The sequence below is a fragment of the Carassius gibelio genome, chromosome B17 (assembly GCF_023724105.1).
Source record: "Carassius gibelio isolate Cgi1373 ecotype wild population from Czech Republic chromosome B17, carGib1.2-hapl.c, whole genome shotgun sequence".
Classification (NCBI taxonomy): Eukaryota; Metazoa; Chordata; class Actinopteri; order Cypriniformes; family Cyprinidae; genus Carassius; species Carassius gibelio.
In genome coordinates, this window is record NC_068412.1 from 15,105,301 (window position 1) to 15,116,936 (window position 11,636).

Consider the following 11,636-nt stretch of genomic DNA (forward strand, 5'->3'; position numbering starts at 1 on the left):
TAAAGACTTGGAACTTTTCTTGCAAAAAAGAAATCAGCATCACAGTTGCCTCTATGATCAAGCTAGTCTTGCAGCGCACAACACTAACCGATTCAAAGTGCTATTTCACTACGCTTCCGAGGATTTGACCTGCTAATTAGTAACAAAAGTAATGTACTACCACAACAAGCAAATTACTAAACACACAGCCTTGATCTGTGACATGCTGCATATAGCATGCGCGCATTGGTAGTGCCAAACATATGGACGCAAATCATGCACTGGATTTCATACATCATCAGGGTGCTTGTAGCTATCAATTCACATTTGTTGCATAAGAGACAAAACCATGTGTAATGCTGTAATTTTCTCAGCCACACTTTCAAAAACACTTAGTGGGTATATACAAGCATTTATTTCCATGGGAACGGGTTTTAAGTGCAACCTCCTGACCTGTTTCCCCCTACTTCCTGACTGGCTGAGGATCTAGCAGACTGACACAGGAACTCAAGGGAGAGGCGGGCTCAGACTAGACACCTGACCTATTAACAGTTCATTAAGGAGATTTAAATGATTTTGCCACTTTTGCTACTGACCTCCTGGGACCGGGCTCAAAGTTGTTTCCTGCTTGTGGAGGTTGTAAGCATTGTGCACTTCTGAGAAGCCCTGCCCATCCTAATGAGCTGCATTGTTTGCCTCCTGAGGAGGCCTGTGCTTTGAGGAGGCTTTACAGACCAGCTCTTCATGTGCGGTGCCAATGCATTAATCATCTTTCTATCATCTTTCTATCAAGCATGTTTCTTCTGTGGTTGGATGAAGTAAAAATACACATAATTTTTCCACCCTCTCAGATTTGACGCAACCACCACATAATGATGATCTGTGTAGCAGTAGGAGGATTAATTTAATCCATAGCGAAAGAAGTTTCTATTTCCATTTAGTTCCTGTTGTAACAATATATTTCCAGCTCATTAGCCTGAAATTAAATCTCTCATTAACAACTGTAAAGAGTACGGTCCTTAAATGTGTTTTCGTAATCAAGTAAATCCAAGTTACAGCTTGTATTCCTCACCCTTGTCCTCTATGTCCACTCACTCTCAATTAAGTGTATTTAGTTGCCTCACATTTGAGAGGAAAGCCTGCCTTGTTGCCAAATGAGACTGCGCACGTGTCCCGTTCTCTCTCAGCTCTGCAGTTAGTCATGGTTTACTCTCCAGTCTAGCACTTAAGAGATCATTAGCATGTGTAACTTCCACCGATGAGGACACCGCCAAACGCGCCTGGGTACATGATGCAACTGAGCGCCTCATGAATAAAACTGAAAGAGGCAATGAGCCTCCATTCACTCTTTTTAAAAACCGCAAGGCCCTATAAGATGTCATGGAAAAGCAACGAGTGTGTAGATTTACCTGGAGATTTGTAATAACACTACATAAGGAATGCCTGGTAAGGGTAATACAACAGATGAATTTCAAGCCGTCGAGCTGTAAAGCACCCAGCCTCCCCGGATAAGCAACACAGATCAGAGCAAATGAAAGTCCAATAATTCAAGCCTTCCCGAATCTGTGAAGACATGAGGTGAATTTGTGTCTGGAGGCCTCAATCAAAGCAAAGACAAACCACTGAGCATTCACATCCCGAGCTGAATTCAGGTTGTTTCAGTCCTACAGAGTGCTGTTTTAAGCAATAAGGTTGTTGTCATTGTCATACTGAGCTCCGACACACAAAGATCATGCGGTAGAGGGGTAAAATCAATGATTTCCCCAATCTAAGAAGTGAATGCAGGAGAGTAGAAAAGGATCGCTGGCCGTTTGACCTTCTCTGTGTATTAAACAAACACCAGATGGTGGACATTCAGCGAGTCCATTATCTGAGAGCCTGGTGTGTTGTTCCTGCTGCTAAGTCCTACAGAGTCCCATTCCATAGCTGCCAATGAAGTGCATGCATGGCAGCAACTCTATCTAAGACCATGAATACCTGAAGCTACATTAAAAACCCATCTCTAGAACCAAGTTTTGAGGATAAGCTGTGATATTTACATCTCTATTCTGTAAAAAATAAAAAATAAAGATGTCTGTGTAATGGTCTTTTCAGACGACAATGACACTTAAATGTGTACTAAATAGCCTAACTTTTCAAAGTGCTTTAGGTCATAATGCAAAATACATATATCCTTGCTCAACGACCTAAAACATCTTGAGAAGCATTCTTCATAAACCTACATCAGATCCCTGGGTATATGATTCCTTAAAATACTTCTTAGTGACTAGAGATGATATGTCATTTCAAAGAAAATATGTAGGGACAGGAATGGAAGAGTCTGAAGAGGCTAAGCTGAATTGGGAAGAAAACATGCTGGGCCACCATTGTAATGGCCCAAATGTAGATGGAATGCCCAGTGTGGAAATGAGAATACAGGCCACAATGGTACAGCAGGGTGCTGATGTGTGTGCTGAAGCAGACGCTTGACGAGGAAGTCATAGCTGGAATCAGACACAGGAGCTCATTCAGAAAGCACTTGTGAAAAGGGTGCAGACGTAAATGCAAGCTATGCAGACATACGAATGTCTGAGGCTTAGCTTGCTTTTGGATTCAAAGCTTATGCTCATAGTTGGTAAAAAAATGTCTTGATGTTCTAACTTGTAGCTAATATACAGTTTTTAAAATGTATTTATTTATGTTACACAATGGTTTCTTATTATGAAGCCATATTTAGATTTTGTGGGAGGACATACAGTGGAAAGCATAGTTGGCTAACTTTGAAGTTGTTGGTAGTAGTAGTTTGTCATAATCTTCTTTTTGAAGCTTATTTTGTAGACATGCAAAACAGCCTACTGTAGGCCTATATTACCTAATAGAGAGCAGGGCTGGCTTTTTTAACATTTTAATATTAGAAAAAAATTGTACAAAAAAAAAGAGAAAAATGTAAAAAATAAAAAGACAAATAAATAATAATTAATAATTATAATAAAACGTTGTTTAAAAAAAAAAAAAAAACGAAATATTTAATCAAGTGACCCGTATCTAAATTCCCTAATGAGGAAGTACCTTCAGAGCGAATGAACCTGGAAGTACAAAATGCTTTTGCTTTTCACACAGTACAAGATATTCCGTTGAAAAGCGACATTGTAGCAAAGACTAAAGGACTTTGACTGTACCCAGCATAATAGTCTGGATACACATTTTTACAAACTGTGCTTACGCCGTTTCAAAACGCGGCGCCTGCTACAGCGACGACAAACAGGTAAACAAACTACAAATTTGAAGAAAATAACGAACAGACGCGATATTATTTCCTCCTTGTTTTCAGCATCTTCCTTTGTGTGTGCATTTTTTCTATAGACTGTATAAAAACAGGTGTTTTCTAAAATAAATTAATAAACATGTATTTAATAGAGATAAATACGGTTAAATAATCAGCATATCATATATCTAATAATTGTCTTATATTAATAATACATTTTAATAATAAGTCTAATATTTATTAGACTTCGAACTGCAACAGTGACTCCAAACGGCTAAACGATCTAACGATTAAAAAAAAATAGCGCGCGCACGAAACCATTTCCTCATTTATTGTCTATGCACGGTTTTATTTATATATTTTTACTGAGATAAATATAGCTGATTATGATATTATATAATTCATTCGATTACAATATTTAAAAATTACAAAATTATTAGACCCTCAACTGCAATAGTAACTTAAGGAATTAACGTTAAAAATAAATAAATAAATACATATTTATTATCTTCGAGTGTAAACAAACAAAGAAACAAACGAATAAGATTTTATTTTTCATGTCTAATAATTTAAATAATTATTTAATACTCAGTCTTATTGACAGGTATCACTGACAGCTAGGCTCATTTACAGATTTTTAATCAGTTTTGGTTCATCAATCATGCTGAGCAATAACAAAAATAACTAGTAAAAGAGACAGCATTTTATTTGTCATTTCAAGAAGTTCTTCCCTTTTTATTAAATGCGCACTGACCTCTCCAGGTGGCTTTGGGTGTTTGTTGGTTTTTGATTATAATGCAGAAACGCTGGACATTTGAAATGGCACAGTGGTAATTACAGTCATCTAATTACACAGTGTCTGATGCCTGCCTTCAAGAGGTTAGTGCTGAGAGTCCACTGACCCGTCAACTGTTTGCAACTGCAGCCAGAACCAAAGCTGCTTTTGGAATTTGTTGAACTCCAGCATGAAAAAAAAAGAGATATACTTTTATATACTGTAGCTGACAGGTGAGACAACTCTATAGACTGTATTTATTGGTAACACAATGTAGAATGCAGCTGGCTTTAGCAGGAAACTATGTGTTGTCTAAGTGACGCCCATCTGAGAATTTGTTTAACCAAAAATACTGAAGCTCCATTTGACAGGTTTTTACAGTTAAATTTCAATGCATGAAGAAAACAAGTGTTGACATGTCTGCACAAGTGTAACAATAAGTAGCAATGCTAACACTTATTTGTCTTGCTGTAGATGTTGAATTATGCCTGTGATTTTAACATGACATGGTTCCATTACGAAGCTTATCGAAATGTTACTGCACACAATATACAAATTTAAAATAAAATTAAATACAAAAAATAAATAAATGTAGGCCTAAGTATTGAAAAACTCTCACTGTGGTCTCGTGTCCTTATTGAAATAATACTGGTCACAATGGCATTGCTTTGAACTGTCTAAACTATTAAATCGGTTTTAAATATTATTAGTATTATTCATCATTCTGATGGTGAAAATAGCCTCAAGAATTAGGCAGTCGTAGTGCCTGAATCAAGAGTGAAGGAAATCCTCTCCATGTCTCTCAGGTTTCTCCGTTTGGGGTTTGTCCATCAACAGAGGCCAATTAGACTGGGCCTGACCAGTCTCTATTAAAACAGAAAGTGTTTACATCAGTTTGGCCAGTGTTTGCACTTGAAGTTACTGAGAACCAAACATAACAGCAACATAGATACCCTCTAATATTTCCACAAGGCAAAAGCGAGTCCAAAATGTGGTACATGCTGCAGTGTAATGGCTGTGAAGTACCACACAGAGCATCTTTGTGTTGGTGAGTTAACTGCTTTTCAGCTTTATTAGGTTGGGAATTTCACCTTCTTTTTTCCTCAGTAACACTTTGGTTGTTTATTTTTTATTTATTTTTTATTTTTTTACTTGTGGTTGCTAGCCCTATTCCTCGGTTATAAAAAACAAACAAACAAAAAATTTATTCTTGAAAATGACAAAATGTATCTGTTGGCAAGTACCGTAGCAAATGCTTTTTGTGTCATTTCAATAAAGAAAAGCAGCACCTGTGGGATGTACATTTTTCTATTAATTACACATAACATTCGAACACATTGACATCTCCGAGGTCTCCAAGCTTGGTGGGTGGCCAATATGAGAAATCATGGTCCTAAACTTCTCCGCTTCTGGTTTCCTTCTTGGTAGTTGTGTGCATATATAATTGAGACCATTGAAGTACATTGCAGGTCCATCTGCTTGGCAGAGAAGTGAATACTAAACCATCTGGGCCTCTACATGCGCCAGAAAAGGGATATGGATAGGTATTGTCTGAGATGGAGCACCTCAGGGGGTACGTTATTCCACAAGGAACACACACACAACGAGACACACAAACACACACGCACACATTCACAACGATCCATACTGCTCCTTAAAGATAGTAATATTACCATGCAAAAATCTGCTGTTGTTGAACTCCAGATGGAGTGAAATCATTCCGAATCCCATCACCTCGAGTGATTAGTAAACTCTGATATCAAAGCAAATGATCATCAGTATCCCACTTGGTTAGTACACACAGCCACTGCGCAGCGTAACGTTTGCTCTCAGCCCTTACATTCACAGAATCAACCGTGAATACATAAATGATAACAGACATTCTGTTCCTGCCATCAGTTGGTAAAATGGAGTGCCATGTTGAAATGTTTTCTGCTTGTAAGTCGCCCACCAGCTCTGGGGAGACACACATGCTCAGATTAAGGGCTTCATTTGTGGTCAACACAGCGACTAATTTATCGAATTCTTTATTTTCTTAGGGATACGTGAGACGTTTTGGCAAGGCTGGAGGACTTGAAGAAGCGCAAGGCTGCTGCGCAGAAGGGGACGCTCGCCGAGGTTTGTTTATTCGCAGGATTATAGGCATTAAGCATCAGTCTTTTGGGTTAGCCTTTGCTCCGTTTGGAAACGGATCGTTTTCTTAACCTCCGAGCGACTCTCTGTTCCTCCGTCGCAGCGGTGCCAATTCTGAAAACCGATCGTAGTTTTGACAGGATGCTGAACTGCTCTCCTGCGGCCCGGGATACATCTGTAAACATTGGCTAAATGAAGCCAGTGGGGTTCTCACAATGAAACACCCCCCGCTCCCACCCCCCCGATGGCCCTTCCATCCATTTCTGAGGGACTTCAGATATCCAATGGATGTGCTAAAAACCCCGCTGTGTCTGGTCCTTTAGCAGCGGACCTGTCACAAAGCCTCACACCTCGTGGCCGGCTCAGCGGCCCGTCTCTGGCTCCCATCTCTGACATCTGCTCAGGGTTGGGGTTTCATTCAAGAGGGGGGCAGAGGGAGTCAATCTGCTCTTTTAAAAGAGCCTCACAGTGCCCTGGGTGCTGATGGGGAGGAATGAAGAATCCGCACCATTTCTCTTGCTGGCACCACTGGTGTGCTATTCTCCATCCCTTCCCCATCAACGCCACCACAACTCAAAGCCGTCTTTCATATCCTCCCACGGCTCCAGATTGACAGGCATCAGACAGTTCAGGTGATGAGGAGGAGAGGGTGTGAATGGAGATAGAGAGGTGCCATGTTTGAACACTTCCTAAAGAAGCACGCCCGATACTCGGCAAAAAAAAGGCCCCGCGCTTCCAGCCCTTTTTGGCAAGTCGACCACGATGACTATTTGAAGACTTGACAGATTGTGCTGATGTGTTTATTTAGTCGAGCAAATGCGGACTGGAGCTGTTTTCAAGCTTTATTTATGTTGCGTATTAACTCGGTCACCAACAGAAATGAGGCAACATCAATCATCCACTTGATGGGAAGAACACTGAAACATTTATTTTAGATAGCGGCATCTGTACACTTTCCCAATTGGAAGGAAAAGAAATGATCTGCACCGCATATCACTACATAGACGCTGAAGAATATCTTGTGGTTTCTAGGAATGCATGCAATATTTTATTTGTTTTCATAAAAAATGATACAGCTTTAGAAATATTACCCAAAAACAGAATAATCTGTCGAGAACATTGACACCTTCTTTCGTGTTCCACACAAGAAAGAGAAAACTGCAGAATTAATTTTTTTTGGTAAGCTGTCCCTTTAAATAATAAAAAAGACAACAAGTTCATAGAAACAGGAATAGTATATAGGATAAATGGTACACTGTTGCTATGATGTATGATGTAGTCATTAATCATTAAACATTTGAATGTATTTAAAACGCATTGATTAAATGGCTCCAGTGACATGCTTTGCCACTGTGTCACGGTGAGTGGAGAAGCACAGACACAGAGCTGAGGATTGTTTCACCATGTAATTCCAGTCTCTGTAACTACTTTACCACCTGAACACAAGTGGCATTCTTCTCCTAGATAAAAATCACCTCGGCACATTTGTAGGACATGTAGCCACTTACTGCTTGTAAAGATTAAGCCTTGGAGCATGACTTTTAAAGGTGGCGGCTATTGTCGCTCCGTGTATCCGACCGGGAGGAGATGGGCTGCAAATGAATATTGTCGGGGAGATTTGAACATGAATGAAAGTGTGTTTGTAATCTAAGTGCATGTGTATTCATTCGTTAGACTAACGTGTTGGAAATGTAATACTGCAGGCTGCACAGAGCAGGTTTGATTGGACAAGCTGTGATTTAGAGCAAGTCTCAGGGCTTAAGCGGGACTCTTTTCTGTGGGGGAGAGGTTGAGGGTGACACAAGCAAAAGCTGAAGAACTCGTATAACCAGAAAAAAATCCATTAGATAAAGCTATTTCACTGGCTGATTATTCGCTAGATAAAATTATTTCAGTAATAAATGCTTACAGCAGGAGCCAAAGCTAATAACCACATCCATTTTAGTCCTCATTTTACTGGTTAGAACAAAAGGGCATATTGAATTAATACATTCGCACAGATTAGTTGAGAGAATATGGTAGTGGGTAATTATTACGACCATATTTTACAGTTCTAAAAATGTTATTTACTATGCGTTTGAATAAATGGTTATTAAGCAATCAATTTCCAATTGATTGGAGGTTATTAGAAAACATAGAGCTTCAACAAAGAGTCGTAATATTCTTTTTTCTTTTTTGTCAGTCATTAGACTGATCATGCTGGGATTTCCAATTGAACTGTCAATTCACCTAGCCCAGTACCACGGGCTTTACCACTTTCTGGTTGTTAATGTAATCTAAATATACATTAATTGCTATGTGATTTTGACAGAATATGAATGATATTTCTCAAAAAAAAAAAAAAAAGAGCTGACAATAACTGATTAGTCCAAGGGAAATGAGCTCCTATGGGTTGAAGGATTCATACAGTCATGAAGGGAAACTGAGTTTCATTTGTTATGACATTTGTTGCTTTAAATACAAAGACTGTATCGATGTGTGTCCATCATAAGTGATTTGGCTTAACGCATAGAAATCCTAAGGTAAAGTAATAACCAAGACAAAGGAGCAAAACTAAGACATAAAAATATTTTTAAAACCTGACGCAAATTTGTCTCGTATTTGCACAAATCTACAGAGCAGCAGCAGAATCTAGAAATATATTTAAATTGAGAGTAAAAATAGCATATATATTTTACTTCTTAAAAGCTTCATTATTTTGCAGATTCAAATGTATCCATAGTAGAGAACTTAAAACTATATTATATAAATTATACCATTGCTTGATATGCCAACAGTGGCAGATTGATATGTTATATATCAAAGTTCTTTTTTTCTAATGAGACAATTTTGTGTAATTATTGTTTTTCACATCAGTAGTCTTATTTTACATTTCAAAATATTTTCATTTTTTATTGGCTGCCAGCATCACGATTTTGGCTGGAAAGCTTTTGTTTTGAATTAAGAAATTCTCACAGTCACAGAAACGGCATTGCATTGAGACATAATTGTCTGTTGGATGTTCCTCCGATTGTGTCCAAACTCGTGTTAGATCTCAGAACAAACAGACAAAGCCTAGTATCAGAGACAAAGCCTGATACGTGTCGTTTCAGCAAAACTGATGGCAAAAGTATTGCAAGTGTGAATATTTGGCTTCATTTTGTCATGTTAATTTTGTATAATAGTTTACAGAGACTCAGTTGGAAACATTTATTCATCATGAATGTCCAAAAAAAGTAATCAAATAAAATAAACATACTCCATTAAAAAGGGTTATTAAATGCCATTAATCAAATTTCACCTCTGAAGAAGCTAGCTTTGAATTTTTTCACCATCCTAGCAGTTTTGTGTTTCATTCTGCAACTCCATCAACTGTTAAGGTGTGAGACAAATAACAATACCACCCTCTGGACTGTGATTTTTTGAAGACTGGAGGTGATATAATGAATCACTTCCCATTAGCGAGGTTTCACACACGTCACAATTATTATAAAGCCCTCACAGTTTATTTTCAATGAAGGTGACATGATTCGCTAGCTTCAAATATCTATATGCTGATGTAGATTTAATGTATATATGCTAATATCTGTGTGGTGGTTTACACAGCTTTCCATATTTAGAGAGGATTTTGAAGAGTATGTCCAATTATAGATGCCAAATAGCATGATTTACATATTTAGCCCTTGTCACATTAGGGGCAGACACATGTGATGCCTGGTGTTGGCTGACTGAGTGGGCTATGGAACCATTGCCCTCTAGAGGCCAATTGCCACCTAATATATCCCACTCTCATCAGTGCTTGACCATGTACCCACACCTGTTTGTGTGTGCGAAATAAAAGTATAATATTTCTTTTCGCTGATAAATCAGTCAGTATATCAAACCACATTCAAAAGTGAATGTAAAGAACTGCAGCACAAGCTATTATGTGGCTGAATATAAAATCATCACACTTTAGGGACACACAGTGCCAGTAGAATAAAAATATCCGTGATTAAAGTGTTGTTTGTGCTACTGATTCGTGAGCAATTTGTTCCAAAATTCTCAATTCAAGCACCCTTGTCAGAGCGGGTTTTTCTTTTGGCTACTTCTGCTTGTACTAAGTATATTGGAGTGCATTCTCTTCTCGGCCATATTTATAATTCAATAAACTTGTTTGTGGCATGTAAGTTCTATTGAAGCACGAATAAAAGGTTATGATTGATGCCGTGACACTTTTTTTTTCACCACCGTCAGCAACCTGCCTCGTTACAGATTACAGAAGATAATGGGCAGCAGGACAGGAAGGGGAAGAACAAAACGGGGTCTGCGTTTAATTAACTGCCCCTCTTTTGCGATTCGCCAGCGCGAATTTGCCTTGTTTTATGAAGAGAGATCCTGTTTTTCTAATTCGTCCCCCTTTGTTTCTCAGACAGGGAACGGATCTGGCTCTTTGGGACATTAAATAGAGAGCTAATTCAAGTGGAGGGTCTCTTTCTCTGCTGCTCTCCTCACATAGCTGGGCTGGGCTGGGCTCACTGGACCCTTTTGTGTGCTGCCCCTCACCGCATGTGTCCCCGCTCTCCCGGCTGGTCAGATTTTTTTGTCTCCGCTGGATAATCAGCTTGGAACGGTCGAGTCAGATGTGGTGGGAACTGGGCCTGCTTGAGGCTCCACTCTGAAGGTGTTTGTTGTTAAATAGAACAATTCGTCTGTCTCTTTAGAAAGCCTGACAAAAGCAAATACTCCCTGCTGAAAATTTTCTTAGCCCGTCACACAAAGGCTCAAGTTTGTTTAAGAAATTGCTGCTAAAGAAAGCGTCAACCCATTAAGGTAATTATATGGAACCTGTGTCCTATAAAGGCTTAATTGATGTTAATGTTTGTCTAATTGGGGATTCAGGGAGAGCAAAGGACTAAAGGTCTTCATAGCACTTTCAGGCGAGCCTCTGAAAAGGGTCCTTCTGGTTTTCACACTTCCCACAATGGCTGCCCGTCTTTCTCACATTACTGCCTGTTTTCAGCTCCTTCCAGCATTCTGCAGCACTACTTAGAGCACAAAATAAGGGTGAAGAGCCATTGTCTGGTGCAAGCACTTCTCAAAGAGTGTTCCTGACAGGGATTGTTAGAGGACTCATGTTGAAGACAAGGGGGAGTGAGGGTGAAAGCCACTGTCATGCACTCTTGTCATGTCTCCGGTGTGCGGCAATGGGGCTCCTAATTGCTGCATCTGTTTTTTCATAGCGCCGATTCATTTAAACAAATACTTCAGTCAGCACCTCCTGTTCCTACACTGAGCCTGAGTTATCCATTGTGTGCGTCAATGCATTTGCATGTGTTTGTGTGTGCAATCGAGGGGAAGTATTTGTTTAAATAGTACATTTTCCTTGTACATCTTTTAATAGCAGACTCCATGGCTCGGGCTCCTGCACGATCCCCCCACTGACGTGAGCGAGATGCGCGTTTCGTAGCCTCGGAGACACCCCCAGTTTTTGCCACCAAACTCGACGGAAACAATGCCGGTAGATGGGCGAAAACAAACACAGTG

General features: G+C 39.4%; 1 long non-coding RNA gene across 1 annotated transcript; it reads left to right on the top strand.

Moving 5' to 3' along the window:
- Positions 1-3,037: 3,037 nt before the first annotated feature.
- Positions 3,038-10,968, top strand: LOC127976397 (uncharacterized). The gene is made up of 4 exons (XR_008157777.1): positions 3,038-3,223; positions 6,038-6,116; positions 10,347-10,414; positions 10,522-10,968. It is a non-coding gene; the product is annotated as an uncharacterized LOC127976397 (long non-coding RNA).
- The last annotated feature ends 668 nt before the right edge of the window (positions 10,969-11,636 follow it).